Source organism: Erpetoichthys calabaricus, chromosome 8, assembly GCF_900747795.2.
Source record: "Erpetoichthys calabaricus chromosome 8, fErpCal1.3, whole genome shotgun sequence".
NCBI classification, from domain to species: domain Eukaryota; kingdom Metazoa; phylum Chordata; class Cladistia; order Polypteriformes; family Polypteridae; genus Erpetoichthys; species Erpetoichthys calabaricus.
The window spans coordinates 71,955,491-71,970,919 of record NC_041401.2 but is presented as its reverse complement, the minus strand read 5'-3'; the positions used below and the strand labels follow the sequence as shown (position 1 = coordinate 71,970,919).

The 15,429-nt window shown below is 36.9% G+C and overlaps 1 protein-coding gene across 2 annotated transcripts in view; it reads left to right on the top strand.

The window, feature by feature from the left end:
• The window catches only part of abr (ABR activator of RhoGEF and GTPase), a 374,781-nt gene that overhangs the window by 126,745 nt on the left and 232,607 nt on the right, over positions 1–15,429 (top strand). The gene's annotated exons all lie outside the window — the stretch shown is intronic.

The window sequence follows — 15,429 nt, the reverse complement described above, 5'->3', positions numbered from 1 at the left end:
ATGTGCTGTTTACATTGTGAAAAGCTGATGAAGTGACATTTTGCTGTCATCTGCTCCATTTATATCTAAGGAGGCATTTAAAAACCATTTATAAATGACCTTAGTGTGTATTAGATATTTACTTAAGTATTCATTTACTTTTTCAATGTGAAGAATGCATGTGATATTCCAGTCACTGTTTCAAGACATGTTGCTAAATTTCCATTCCCCTCTTCCATCTTCACAATTAAATCCATTTGGATGTTAACAAGTAAGTACTATTATACCATATGAAATAATATTAAACATGTAGAAAGTGTTTAGGGAAGACACTGTGATGGATGGCCAGGACCATTTCCCGGCTGGAACGCCGGCTGGGTGGAAGGATGAAGGAGAGAACCTCTTTGGGATAGTATCCTCCCTGAGATGCTAGAGGACAGCCCCTCTGGGTTGCTACTGCACTATGGGTCCCCGCAGGGCATGTCGGGAGTTATAGTTTGGAGTGCCACCAGGGGTTGCTGCAGCTACAGCTGAACCCTTTGGGGAACCACTTCTACCACACCTGGAAGTGCAGCCAGAAGGAGATCAAGAAACACCTTGGGCACTTCCAGGTGCACTATTAAAGTAGCTGTTTCACCATCAGTCAGCGAGCCAGAGTCAGCAGGTGGAGGACAAAGCTTATGTGGAGGAATGGAGGTGACAGAGGAAAAGAGAGAAAGAAAGAGGAAGAAAAGGAGTGTGTTATATTAGTTGGTGCTTGTGAACTGTGCTGTGAAGTGGGGAGCAAGAGAAAAAACGCTTCCCCACCTGAATAAAATGTGTGCCATTGGGAAAGACTTGTGTTTCAGCCTGTCTGTGTCGAGGTTTGGGGAGCGGTATATCCCCTAGTGGTCCACAACAGCTATATTATGTATATCAGCTCCTCAATGACAAATATGGGTGGCACAGTGGTAGCACTGCTGCCTTGAAGTAAGGATGTTTACATATTCTCCCCGTGTCCATGTAGGGTTTCCTTTGGGTGCTCTGACTTCTTCCCACCGTCCAAAGACATGTAGGGTAGGTGATTTAGCAATGATAAGTTGGTCCTAGTTGGTGTTTTTGTGTGTGTGTGTTTTTGCCCTGTGACGAACTGGTGCCCTGTCCAGGATTTGATCCTACCTTGCTCCCTATGCTGGCTGGGATAGGCTCCAGCACCCTTGTGAGTCAGGTCTGGATTGAGTGTATTAGAAAATGTCATGACAGTGATAAGTATTGCAACAACATTTCTCTTTATAAAATCACAAACTGTATATAGGAAAAAAAAGAAATTGACTTCTACTGGTGTCCGTTTTATGATTCCCGATGCCCTCATTATTTTTTAAAATACCTCCATTGAATTGAGGGTTTTAGGCCCTTTACAATGAGGAGCCTGTGAAAAAATGCATCCAACACACATTTAACAAGAGTCATTTAAATTCCGTTTTGTTTTCATAGTAGCTTTAATACGTGGTGCATGGACATTTATATCTGATGGCTATGTTGTCATTACATCCCCAGTGACTGAGTGATTGCTGCAAGTACTTTTTAACTCTAAATTTTAATTTCTGTCACAAGCCATCTTCCTTGTGTGATCTGTAACCTTTACCATTCTGTAAAATGTAGGCAAATCCTTAGAAAAGTAACAGAGTTCTGTTGAGTGGAAAACAAATAGCATTGATGAGGAGGCTTTCAACAGTTTCAAATCTGCTCCTGTTTCTGCATAGCTCAATTTATATTGGCTTTAATAAATAAACAATTATTTGGGAGTTTATTGCATACTGCTAGAAGATAGATTAAAGTTGAAAAGAAAAATCTATGATGTCCCTTTTTGCCTTGCCAGGTTGCTTAATGCTGCTTTATTTAATTCTCTTTGAGTATGGGTCACTTTAAGTTGCTTAAAATAAGGGAGCCACTGTACCTTGTTTTGGTAGTGTATGAAATGGACATTATTCAGATAAAAACAGTTTTACTTAACTCTTAATCTAGCAAACATTATATTTAACTTTTTTCATTTCTTTTATTGCATCGCTTCTGTTTTGCACTTTAATTCTAAACAATATAGAGAAAAGTCTTTGATGTATTTAATACAGTTTCTAATGCAATGACATACTGTAGAATGACCAGCAGAGTCAGATAAAAAGAGCTGCCTGCCACAATCTTCTATTTATTCATACAGTCATTTTTGAACCAACTTTTCCCGGCACAGGTGTGTTTAAGGGATGCTAGCCAATTGCGGGGCATATTTAGGCACACACAGTGTCCAACTCACATTCACAAACTGATTAGAGCTTAACATTGCATAACCGGGCAATGCCGCATGCTGCTTCTATCTACTGTAATATAAAAAGGAGTATCCTGTGCTTTTTCAGGGGAGTGTTGCTTGATGCTTGATTGAGAGTGGAATTGTGGCGCTTCACAAAGGAGAATCAAAGGGTTGTTGTTTATCTCCTTCTTTGCCAGGTTTTCTTCATAATGTAAGCACTATAAACTGTCAACCTTGAACTAAGAAGACAAGTGAGACAAGAGAGTGTTCATGTTCACAACCCAGCCACTAATTACCACAATTCTGAAATTCAGTTGGACACGAAAAGAACCAACTTTCAACAGGGTTACCATTTAAAAACACATAAATCTTTTCTTCCTTTCCTTTTGTTCATCCATTCTAGAAATATACAGAGGCAGCACTGGGTAAGTCATATATATATATATATATGCCTGTAGGTCCGGAGTAATTCATTGCATTCGTAGTCTGAGTCTCGACGACCTGAATTGTGTGGATGGTTACCTACCAGGTAATGCTTGTGGTTGGTCTGCCATTCGGCAAACATCTGCCATGGTGCCCTCTTTCAGTTGTGAGAAGCAGATCATGGAATGTTGCATAGTTTACTGTCAAATAAAGCAGAGTACGCGACACATGTTTCGTCCTCATTTGGGCTCATCAGGCGTACACACTCTACTGCTCCCCTCTCGGGGAATTGAACCCTGGGCAGGGCGCCAGTCCACCACAGGGTGTGCACACACTCACACACCAAGCACACACTAGGGACAATTTAGAATCTCCAGTGCACCTAACCTGCATGTCTTTGGACTGTGGGAGGACTTTGCACCCGGAGGAAACCCACGCACGCATGGGGAGAACATGCAAACTCCACGCAGGGAGGACCCGGGAAGAGAACCCAGGTCTCCTTACTGCAAGGCAGCAGCGCTACCACTGCACCACCGTGCCGCCCCATATATATACAGTGTGTGTGTATATGTATGTATGTATGTATGTATATATATATATATAAATGTGCACACACATACACACACACACAGAGTACAGTACATATATACATTTCATCTCTTGCCTATATATTTGTCTGTAGGAAATGTATTTGTGTTTAATAGTGTCAGTTGCGGAAAGTTGACTGGTCTCTGTAATTCTTTGTGCTACTGCTCAGTTGAAGAAAAGTGATAGATTATACGTTGATTTAACTGTAATCTTGTTTATATTCAATATTTTTTATTGGTTCCTCCCACTTTATGAAAGAATCACAGTAATACTGCTTTTGAATGCCTGTGTATAATTTTGTGATAGTGATCACTATGGAAAGTGCCATATAAATAATTATTCAGTGCGGTGTTACTGATGATTTCTTAATCAAATTTTTTAGATATTGCCAACTGTGAAAGGCATTATGCACAATAAAGACATTATTGGTATTGATTTCTTTGTGTGGGGCCTTTTATTATTGCTTTTTATGAAAATCACATTGTCATTTTACATTGCATTCGCCAACCCATCAAATCATATTCAGATTAAAAAAGGAGCAGGGGCCTATTACAGCAGTGATGGGCAAAAGACAGTAAGCAGGCATGGGGAAAAGCAAGTCCATCACAGGGCCTGTTCATGCACACACCCACATACAGTATGCACTCACTTCAGGACCACTTCAGAATTGCCAGTCAAGCTTATTTTCACATCTTTGAGGAGACAGAGAGACAATGCAAACTTTACCCAGACAATAACTGGGCATGTGATACAAACCTGATTGGATATTTGGATCTGCGAGGCAGCAAAGCTAACTGCTATATCACTTTGCATTCTCATTATATAAACTTAATTATTATTTGTTCTTCTTATGATGAATACTACATGGTTACTTGAAGATCTCCTTAAAAAATTTCTCTGTGTTTTGTTTTTCATTTTTTATCTGTAATTAGTATGTGTAGAAAATGGTTGAATTTAATGTTACTCTTGATTATTTCTGCTGTGTATTGCTTGTGTGGAGAGAACTTCGAGTAGTGAGAAAAGTACTATATAAAGGTAAAGAATAATAATAATAAATTTATTAAATAATATTATTATTGTTATTGTTATTATTAATGTTATTATTATTATTGTTAAATACGTTAATGATTAATATTTTGCTAAAATGTGGAGCCCCCATGAAACTTGCTCGCAAGGTTCTAGTTAATATTTGAGACTTATTCATCTAAGTGAATGCTTAATAATGTTTAATGTCTGCTCAAGGTAATAAAGAAATTGATTCATTCTTAACAGCTTTGCTCATTTATGGTACTTGAGAATGGTGATCTGCTGGAAGGGCACAGACAGTTTAAAATTTACTGTATACAGTACAAGTCTTATATATGAGAGTGGAAAAAAAACAGCAGCTGACTTACAACCATGAATTAAAGGTCAGTTTTTGCATATTCTTTGAATATCTGTTAATCCTGGACACTTGCACTAGAAAACAAATAGCTTCAGAAGTTATAAATGGTACAAAGAAGCTGCTGTTTCACAGCCTTTTCAGTGCTTGATCAAACATCAATGAAGCACTGGTAATAACTGCCTTTAGGGCTAGAGAGAATTTAAGTAGAGGGGGTGAGGATATTTTAAGAATTTACTGTAAGCAACTGATAACGTTTAGCATGGTCTGAGCAGAAGACTGTATTTTTCAAATGAAGGCAACAATGAAGCTTGGGCATTCCTTTTAGACTTGTCGGTTGATCTAGGTTAGTTTGAAATTGACTTTGATTACTCCCAGAATGACCATGGGATCTAAGATTGTTATGTTCTTCTGAATTTTCCTAAATTATATTTTGGTCCCGGTCACTTCTTTTGCCATTTGGCTGTAGTATAGCTTATCTTAATTTGCAACCATCAGAAGTCCTAAAACCCTGAACAACTCTTAACAATGCTCAGAAATGCTTACATAAATAAATGAATGAATTTGTATTTGCACAATATTGCATTGGACTTGTGTGTTTTTGTAAGTTTAATGAATTTGTCCACTGGTAAAGAATATAAAATGCATTCATTTTGGAAACCTTTCAACTTAAAGCAACAGTGACATATAATGATTTGCTCATCTACTGTATGTGGCTAATGAAAACACACTTAATACAAGTAGACTAAACAGAGACATTCTTTATTGTAGAAAATACTAGAAGAGCAGTAGAAGGAATAGTTGATTGTGCAGCCTGCTTAATTGAGCTCTTGGTGCCATCAGTGGCAGTGGGAGTAAGTTTATTTAGTTCCTCCATTTTGAGTTTACAGTCTGGATCATCTTCAGAAGAATGACTTTGACACATATGATCCAAAATGGGATGGAAATTGAAAGCCAGAGATTATATTCTCAATTTTGATTATTCTAGGAATAATAGTATGCTAATCCAAGATTTGTTTTACAATTCTTTGCAACCAACTGTCAAATATTGTACTTTATAATAATAAAACTTGGGCAGATTGCACATTCTTGACCCTAATCCATGGATAATGTTGTCGGGATCAAAACATTGTGCATTCACTATCTCTGTCAGTGTCTCAACAAAGTTCACTTGCTTAGCTAACTAAGAATACTAGTATATATCTGTGATAAACAGTATATGCAGTATACATGTGTATTGTTGAATTAGCAGGTGTAGTTCTATCTTCATATACAGTACATTGCAAAAAAAAACTTGTAGAAGATTAACTCATTATTTAATAATAATTCATATGAAAGCAATGTTTGGAACATGTCTTTCACTTGTAGGTACACACATAAAATAATGCGTAAGCTGTAAATATTGTTTTTAGAACCTTTTTGAGCATTGAGGAGATAAACATAAAGCAGAATTTGCATATTATGTAAGTTGTGAAACATTGAGCACTGTACAATTTACCAGAGATTTTGTAAGTTGTCTCCATCAGGCTTCATTTGACCCTTTGCTGCTACTTCAAAAAATATCTAGAAGTAATAATGTGAGGTAAATCTGTTCCCTTATTCTTTCTGAGCTTCACTGGACAAGAAACAGTTTACAACAGGTAAATAAATAGGATGTATGGTTTTGTGGAGGCAGCTTATGCTTGTCATTGCATACCTAAAAGCAGACCAATATGATTAGTCCTAGCTAAATCATGCAAGCTACTTTGCTAATTGTTAAATAAAATAAATAATATCTAGACATCAAGTTTATGAACACACTTTTTTGACTGCAGAATTACTTTTGTGCATCCCAAAATTCGTCAGTGGACATTGAAGAAGGCATGAACGAATAAAGCCCATGTCACATTAAACAACTTTTTCAGCAATTGTCAGTCATAACCTTCATTTACATAATTGCCGGCTATGCTCCTGTGAAGATGATTGCCTAATGTGACGTACCCAACTGGTCTGTGACTGAGTACAATCAAATCAATTTTCTTGTTAGTCAGAAGGATGGGCTGTGTGTGCAGGAAAGCTGACAACCAATGAATGCACATCTGGAAGTAAAATGCATAGAATTTTGTGATGAGGAATAAGGAACCTCACAAACAGAAGAGAAGCATGTCTGTCTGATGTCTTGCATTTTATGTATTAAGCAGAATAGAAAAACATAAAAAATGCAGAGACTGCAGTTGAACACACCACAACTATATACCCTTTGCATAGCGCTGGCTCCATTAGGTAGCATGGAACTATGAACCTCACAAATACAAGTGAAACTTTCATGTCTGATGTCTCATATTTTACATACCACATCATAGAGGAAAAAAAAAAGAAATAAAGGGCACTGCTCCATTTGGCAGCACGCTATTGGGTGTCAGAAAAAGGGGTGAACATGACTTTGCTGGAAGATCGGCACTCAGTTGGTAAATGTGATTTTTAGTTATGTAATTTGACATGGTGCCATGATGAGATTGGCAAGTCTGATATGCCCCACATTATAAAGTCATATAATGTGACATCAGCTTAATGTCACAGTATTGGTGATGAGTACTGGAGATTGAATATTTGACTATTCAAGGGGCTATGTCACAAACAGCTGTTTCAAGCAAATATAATATGAATGAAAATTTAGCTCTCAATAGGCACGAAGGCTACTGCTCTTGTTTAAGGCAGAATGTATAAAGCAGATCATTAGAGTGCATACTGACAATTTTTTTACCTATCAAAATTGGAAACTGGACATTTATATTTAGTTATTTCTTAAATTACAGGATATAAACAGAATATACAGTAACATTTTAACAACTAAATGACTTATGAGAAGCACAATTCACAATCACTATCAAGTCAACAAGAAATGAAATTGTATTCTATGAGAAGTATAAATAGCTTAAGCTTATTATGTATATTTTTGTGCAAACATAACCAATATAAAATGGCTGATAACATTAACAGAAGCTTTAGTTACTGATGTAATAGGCCAATATGTCAAAAGTGATGTACTTCTTCTTTAAGCATTTTAACAAAGTGCATAATTTGAAAACCTTTGTGTATGAAAAGGAAAATGAGTGCTCCAACTGGGAGGCCTCATTTAACTGGTAGGGAAAAACTTCAAGTGGAATGCAGGTTACTGGAAGACAACATTATGGCACCTTAGATGTTATTCCACTATAAAAACAGAGCCACAGGACCTTGTTTTGTTCTTACAGATGCCTGCTGGTCAAATGAGATTGGACTGTACAGGAGAAAAGCTTTTATCCTTCCGGGCTGGTTGGTGTTCCCTCATTCTAGAGAGGAAGGAAATGAAAACCTAGTGAATAGCAGTTTTCCCCCCTCCACCCATGATACAGGGAGGCCAATAATGTTTCACAAATTAACAAGATAACAAAAAGTACAAATGGATAACATTAGTCGCAGATAATATAAGAATGCTTCATCAAGCTAGTATTAACAGGTTACCCTAATACCATGATTGCACAGTGGTTAGCTCTTCAGTGTAACAGCCTTGTGGTCTTCAGTTCAGACCATACCCACAGACACAGTTTGTGCAGGGTTTACGTGTTCCTCCTTTGTGTCCATAGGGTTTTCTTCAGGATCTCTGATTTTTTTCTTCCCAAATCCCGAAGAACTGCATCTTACGATAACTGGCAACTTTAAATTAGCCCCACGTGAATGAGTGTGTGCATGAGTGTACCTGATGATGTACTTGTTCCCCATCAAAGGCTGGTTCAGGCCTTGTTTCTGGTGCAGATTAAGCCCCAGCGAGCCCTGAACTATTAATTTGGTTTGATGATGGATTGGTTTAAAATGAAAACGGGTAAAGCAGCTTTGGGAGGACTTTATCCTACATAATGTGTCCTACTTAAGAAATGGGCCAGGCAAAGTTAAAAAGTAATATTTGTGGTATATTCTTAAGCTGTCTGCATCGTTCTGAAGATATGTATGCTTTTCATCTGAAACCCAGATCAGTTGAGTATAAAACAGTATTAACAACTCTAATGTCCATGTTCCTTTACTTATGCAATGTATTATGTAACTTTAGATGATGATATACCTTCTCATAATACTTAAAGATAGTATTAATTTACCACTTTTAGGAGATCTTCCACCTGGTGGTAATGTATAACTAAGAGGAATAATATTGAGAGAACAGTGAACAATATTAAAAAATGGTCTTCTCCCAGCAAAGTAGTCTGTTTGAAATGAAGCTAATGAAACAAAAATATAAATCAAATGTAATATGTATTGTCCAGCAACCTGCAAACTTAAAGCTAGTTATATCAATGGATAGAAGGATATTAGATAACAAAAGAAAAATGCAGACTATTCTGTAAAAAAAGTGGACTACTGTTGGCAACACTTTTAAACTTCACTTTAAAGTTGTATTTGATGCTGTATAGTTAAACATTGTATTCATGTATCCGGCTTCTTTGGCACATTTATTAAAAAAAAAAATGGGCAGTGTTCAACCCGTTTCTGACCAAAACCAGACTTGTCTTGCCTCACTGAAGCATAAAGCAGTATTATTTTCTACAGCAGTGATAACATTATTTCTTGGTCTTGACTTTTGATTAAGAATTACACAGAGCTTAGTTTCTGACATAAGGCCTCCCACTCCTCATCTTGTGTAAGCTTCTGCAAATCTGTATTTTGCTGATAATTTAGCTTGATAGGCTCGTTGCAGCAGCAGATAAATTGGGATGAGGTGAAATTTCTGCAGATAATGCTGAGAGAAAATATACTTGTGAGGCTGAATATTTTGCAGCTGAAGAGGCAGTTATGGTATAGATATGTGTTATTTATAATTGTTCACTTCACTCTTTAATTGAAGCATCTGCAACCTTTATAAAATGCAGATCATTGCATTCATGAGATCCAGTGGTACTTTAAAAAACTGAATACCCAATTCACATATTGATTGTCTTAGTCGTAATATAAATTTGGAGCTTCCTGGAGTAAACCCTTAACCCAATCTTTTCTAAAAAAGAGAGAGCCTAAATGACTTGGCTTAGGCATACAGAGGAAATCAGCTGCTAAGCTGAAGTCTGAACTTTGATTCATCTTGTCAGACACCATAACCAGTTGGGTCACAGAGCAAGGGTATTGTAGAATGATATTAAGAGCCTAAGACTAAAGGGTCAAAATTTTAAATATTTTGATATTACAAAAGAGAGAAGCTGCATATTTATGCCAGCTAGATTCAAAGTGCATCTCATTTGTTGTGTCATCTCAAGAGTACAACGGAGCCATTTTTTCTTGGACTAAAACAGATGTTAGTGTAATTTAACCAGAAAATTATAGCCCTAGTAATCTGAAGATGGTCGTTTAAGCTATCACTCAGTTGTGTTGTTTCTGTTCTGACTGCAGCAGGATGCAGGAAGCTTAAATTGAATGTAGCAGACATTCTTGCTTTAGTCATTAGATGAAGAAGTAGGAAAAAAGAGTGAGGGATACAATTCATTTTTTCTGAACAGGTATAATTTCTAATTTTAATAATAAATTGTGGTATCTCTGTATATACAATGCTACTAAAAAGTCATTTCAGAATGTATTTTAGTAAGCAAGGAATGATACTTAGCCTTCTTTTTTCATAACTTGTAGATAGTTGTGGCATTGAATGTCAAAAATGCATCTTTTTTCTCAAAGAGCAGCCCTAACAGGCTCTTGATCTGCCTTAAACACATTTACTGGTGAATCATACAATTTCTCTTCAGTGAACTTGAAAAAAGGCTGACAGCCAGATGTCCACACAACACCAGATAAACCATAGCTATTCCTGTGTTTCAACTCTACACTTTAATTTCCTTTTTGTTTCTTTAGTTTTCCTTTAAATGTAAATCATACACAATGCAATCTATAAAAAACTCAAGCTGCAATAATAATAATAATAATAATAATAATTGTTGTTAAAAAGGAGAAAAGACTGTCAATCTTTTGAATCTCTGCTGCACATCAGCGAAAATATGTTCCTTACTCACTCTTCAGTAAGTGGAAACAGTCAGTTTGAGCTTTGCCATTTGGGAAAGTGAAATGGGCATGCACTGACAAAACTGAAAATGGCAACACATTCAAGGAGTCCTCTGGTTTCACCCACATGTGGGACAAGTGATGATGATGATAGTGATATACTGTAGAAAACATGATGCTCTAGGTAGGACAGATTTTCTTGATTATACTGCGCAAAAGTTAATAAATAGAACTTTCAATGTTGGGCAAATAGTACATTCAAAATTGACTTAGTATTTAATTGGAAAGGATCTGAGAACTATACTATGAAATATAATTCATTTATGTTTATTATGAGTGACTGCTGTACCTTGGACGTGGCAAGGCATGGTGCAGATTCCATGTGTGTATGATTGGGTTAATGTCAGGAGACCTGGAACATTACGTAGTAACTGAAATGTCTCAAAGACCTTTGCTAATGATTGCAACGGTTTATGTTCGTACATTATCATAGCAGAAGAACCGAGCCCATGAAAAGGATGTCAACAACACTGATTACACGGTGGACACAACAGTTTAAATGCCTTCAATGGTACTCTGCTGTCATACATTATTGCTCCCAAAACTACAACAAAAAGAATGGTTACAAATGCTTTACAATAGTATTCTCTGGAGGAGCCCTTTCCCTGAGCATGTGGGATCCTGCGTCACCTGTCACTGCCTCAAATGTAAAATAGACTGAAAATCAATTATCATTATGATTTTACTCTTAACACTCTTATTTTTTCTTAACACAAGACAATTCTTTGTTTTCTCTACCAAGATATCTCAGAAAGATCAAATTAGACCACCAAAGTACTTGTTGATTTTACAAAGATGTCTTATGATGCTTAATGTTAGCACAGTTGGATTTTGTTTGATTACGGCTCTGCAGTCAGTAATCATCATTTCATGTTTGTGTTGATTTTGTCTGTTGCTCTTATAAGTGCTGGTACCACATATGTTGTGCACTTGGAGGATTCTATCCAAGTGTCTTCACAATAAGTTGGACAGATGTGCCATTGTGATGTTTGCCAATGATCGGACCCTTCCCAAAATCTAGCACATATCGCAACAGAGCTCTTACTTGCCTTCTAGGAATTATCTCTTAATGGAAAGATATTTTAATGAGATTTTAATCCTTAAAATTACATTTATGTCTTAGTTGTTAGCATGGCCGGCATAATAATATTGTTAAAACTTAATGATGCTGCCTCACGGAGCCAGCATCCTGGGGTAATATCCCAAGCTCAGTTGTCTATATGTTGTCTTTAAGTCTTCATGTTGTCTAGTTTAATTTGACCCTGCTGTGAATGCAAATGTTAAAAATCATTGAAATGTTTAATGAATAGTAATATATTTGATTTATTTATTATCATTTATATTTTTATTTACTTGTACATCCAGCCAACCTTTTAGGATATGTCATCATTGCATACTTAACCTATCTATTTGTAGTCCTCTGCACCCTGTACATGGCTGGCTGTGAAAGAGAAACACAGCTGGGTTTAAAAATTGATACTTCTTATTAGATAACACTGGTGACTACTTGTAGCAAAAATATATTTTCCTTGCAAATCATTTTGTGCTATACTTGGAGTGACATTCACAATTTCTTTCAAATGTGAGAACACAAAATTCACACATTTTTGCAGGATACCAGTCTATGGTAAATCCATCCAAGCCGTACAAGTAGCTGGAGCCTATCCAGGCAGCAGTGTGCACAACGTGCGAACCACTTTGGAATAGGGTGACAGTCCATCGCAGGGAGCTCTCATACGCACTTCCACTCTCAAATTTTTGTAGCCAGTTTTAAAATTCTTTCATAACTGCAGCCAAAATTATTCTTGGAGCCAATTGCTTATTTTCTTAGTAGTAATACTGAGTTACAGTTCTTAGAACTTTCTTACTGTTTATGCTAAGACACCATTAGAACAGGGTAGCATGGGTGGCACAGTGGTAGTGCTACTGCCTCGCAGTAAGGAGACATGGGTTTGCTTCCCGGGTCCTTCCTGTGTGGAGTTTGCATGTTCTCCCCGTGTCTGCATCTCCCACAGTCCAAAGACATGAAGGTTAGGTGCATTGCCAATCCTAAATTGTCCCGTGTGTGTGTGTGTGCTTGCCCTGCAGTGGGCTGGCACCCTGCCTGGGGTTTGTTCCTGCCTTGCTCCCTGTACTGGCTGGGATTGGCTCCAGCAGACCACCGTGACCCTGTAGTTAGGATATAGCGGGCTGGACAATGACTGACTGACTGACTGACCATTGGAACAAATTTTACATTTCTTTACAGATAAAAACAAGTTTTGAAAGCAGCAAATTTCACTTTTTTTAAATACAGATACTGGTTTTGATTTCTATCTTGCGCTGACATTGTAATCATCTTGTTCAGTTCCAGAAGTAGACGGATATAGATGGCTGAGGCCAAATATAAGAGCTTTAGGTGCAGAACAGGCATCAGTTGTACATGGGATACTAGACAATGACACCTAAACACAGTTATACAGAGAGTGCGAGGAAATTAGACGAATAAATGTGCAATTTTACAATTTTTAGAATATGGTTGAGAAGCACACATTTTTTGCAGTTTTATATTCTTTTAACAGAAGCGTTATTGAAATATATATATAGTATAATATGGTAAATAAAAAGGACATGATCAGAACAAATGTCATTGTTTCTTTACTTGCATTGGAAAGAGAAGCCAAATGAAATTTCAGTAATTTGACAAAGAAACAGGCACATAACAAATTTCACTCAGTTAGAGATGGTTCAACATTTATTAGTGATGCAAAGCAGACAAGCTATACACTATTATGACACCCCCACATCCAATTTGTCTGCACTGAATGTTTTGTAACAAGTGCATTTTTTTCATTTTATTATGTAACGTGTTGTAATGTGATTCTGTTTGAAGGAAATAATATAAAATGAATAAGTAGTGCAAGAACTATGTAAAATACATTATATAGCTCTATAACTGCCTCTGAAAAATGTCTTCCCATGTTGGTTTCATTAGAGGTTACAGAGAAGAAGGGGCAACAGAAGACATAAGAAAGGTTATCATCATAGTAAGTCCATATTTAATGAGAAAAGCACCCTGTGGAGAAAATGCAACCTAAAGCTGTCAATTTGAGCAGATCAATAGCTTTGCTGAGTTTTTTTTTCTGAACTAAATGAAGTAAACCAGTCTTAGTCTCAACAGTAACAGCCTTGTGAAAAATATGGTGTAACACAGTAAAGAAGGCCGAGGTGAAGTACTGGGTGTCTGACAGTGTAGATGAGATACGGGGAGTAGAGTTATAGGATACCAGGCAGGCTGCTAAAAGAGAATTTGACTTGGGTTTCCATTGAATTTCTAAACCTGTAACAGTTTCTGCATTCTTTCCCAGTGACAAATCAATATCTATCTATCTATCTATCTATCTATCTATCTATCTATCTATCTATCTATCTATCTATCTATCTATCTATCTATCTATCTATCTATCTATCTATCTATCTATCTATCTATCTATCTACCTACCTACACAATAATAATAATGATTATAAAATAATGAGCCAATTCAATTGCTGCCAAAGCCTGTTTTCCAACTGCAAGTTAACTTATCACTCACATTTTATATAAAAAGCATTACCAATGGCTAGCTGCATTTTTTTGGGGGAAAGGACCTGGGGAGTAAGAATACGGTAGACCACAGCTTACTAAACAGCCCCAGTAGCAGTAACTATTTGAAAAGAAAGACATTTAGAAGCTGTAGTGAGTGCATTCGATAGTGAAGTAAGTAAGGAGATTGAGAATGTGTTAGTTGTGGCGAAGAGTCTACAGTGTTTGGCATTTAAGTTATTTTATTATTGCTCTTATTTCCCCAAAGTACTTGTGCTACTATGACTCTCTTCATTAAAGAAAGCAAAAATACTGTGTATTTACTTAGACTCCCAAGTAAATGTCAAGGCAGTTCACTAGTGGTCCTTGGCTGTGTAATAAGCATAACAGTCAGCATTTTCTGTCTGGGAGGCTTATATCCTTGGTGAAACAGTTGACTCAGTTATAGGTTTATAGGTCATTATTGTCATATGTACAGCAAAATTCTTGCTTGAATATGCTAATCAACATACAGTACATCACCACTTTCCACACCATGATTAATGAGTATACCTGCCTTACCTTGAAACTTCTGTCTTCCATACCTGAAAAATCTCAGAAAATATTTCCAGTTAGAGCCCAAGCAGGCAAAGTGACTCACTTGGAGTCACATGGGAAGTCAAAAATGGGGACTGAACTGGCAGGCTTGTTGTTTTATCATTTCACCACAATGCCTGAAGCAGTACAACAAACTACATCAAACTATATACTTATTAGGGACTTCTTATTTATAATTGATATTCGCTTATGAGCAGCCACTACATTAATGTTCTTCTTTTGTTTATTTATCTCCACCAAACAACAGACTGTTTTCAACCTTCATTGAGGTAATGATACTGATAAGCAGGTGGGTGAATACTACCATGTTTATTCATTAAGAAATTCTGATGGTCTCACATGCCCAAGTCTTCAATGATAATAACCTCATTGAACAAGTGGCCAATGACTGATCTGACTCATTAACTCTGCTTTAAAATGTTGTTGGCCCTGTTGTGTCTGAAGCTCTTTTCTATAGCTTACTCTATCCTGCCATTATACGAATAAAGGCTTTCCACAGACCATCTACCCTCTGGCCTATCTAAGTAAGTTTATTCCTTTTATTTCCAGGCTGACTTCCCCTGCTGA